Here is a 986-nt window from a genome sequence, read left to right as displayed (position 1 = left end):
CAGAAAAACATCTATTTCTGCTTTATTGACTATGCCAAAGCCTTTGACTGTGTGGATCACAACAAACTGAAAAATTCTTCAAGAGCTGGGAATACCAGACCACCTGACCTGCCTCCTGAGAAATCTGTATGCAGGTCAAGAAGCAACAGTTAGAACTGGACATGGAACAACAGATTGACTCTAAATTGGGAAAGGAGTATGTTTAGGCTGTTTATTGTCACTCTGCTTATTGAACCTCTATGCAGAGTACATCATGAGAAATGCTGGGCTGGATGAAGCGCAAGCTGGAATCAAGATTGCTGGGAGAAATATCAATAACCTCAGATATGTAGACGACAGCACCCTTATGGCAAAAAGCAAAGAAGAACTAAAGAGCCTCATGATGAAAGTGAAAGAGGAGAATGAAAAAGTTGGCTTAAAACTCAACATTCAGAAAACTAAGATCATGGCATCTGGTCCCATCACTTCACGGCAACTAGGTGGAGAAACAGTGGAAACAGTGAGAGACTTTATTTTGGGGGGCTCTAAAATCACTGCAGATGGTGACTGCAGCCATAAAATTAAAAGACACTTGCTCCTTAGAAGAAAAGTCATGACCAACATAGACAGCATATTAAAAAGCAGAGACATTACTTTGCCAACAAAGGTCCATCTAGTCAAAGCTATGGTTTTTCCAGTAGTCATGTATGGATGTGAGAGTTGGACTATAAAGAAAGCTGAGTGCCAAAGAGTTGATGTTTTTGAACTGTGGTGTTGGAGAAGATTCTTGAGAGTCCCTTGGACTACAAGGAGATCCAAGCAGTCCATCCTAAAGGCAACCAGTCCTAAATATTCATTGGAAGGACTGAAGCTGAAGCTGAAGCTCCAATACTTTGGCCACCTCATGCAAAGAACTGACTCATTGGAAAAGCCCCTGATGCTGGCAAAGATTGAAGGCGGGAGGAGAAGGGGATGACAGAGGATGAGATGGTTGGATGGCATCACCG

Source organism: Bison bison, unplaced genomic scaffold (genome assembly GCF_000754665.1).
Source record: "Bison bison bison isolate TAMUID 2011002044 unplaced genomic scaffold, Bison_UMD1.0 scf7180017864524, whole genome shotgun sequence".
NCBI lineage: Eukaryota > Metazoa > Chordata > Mammalia > Artiodactyla > Bovidae > Bison > Bison bison.
This window is presented reverse-complemented; position numbering follows the sequence as displayed.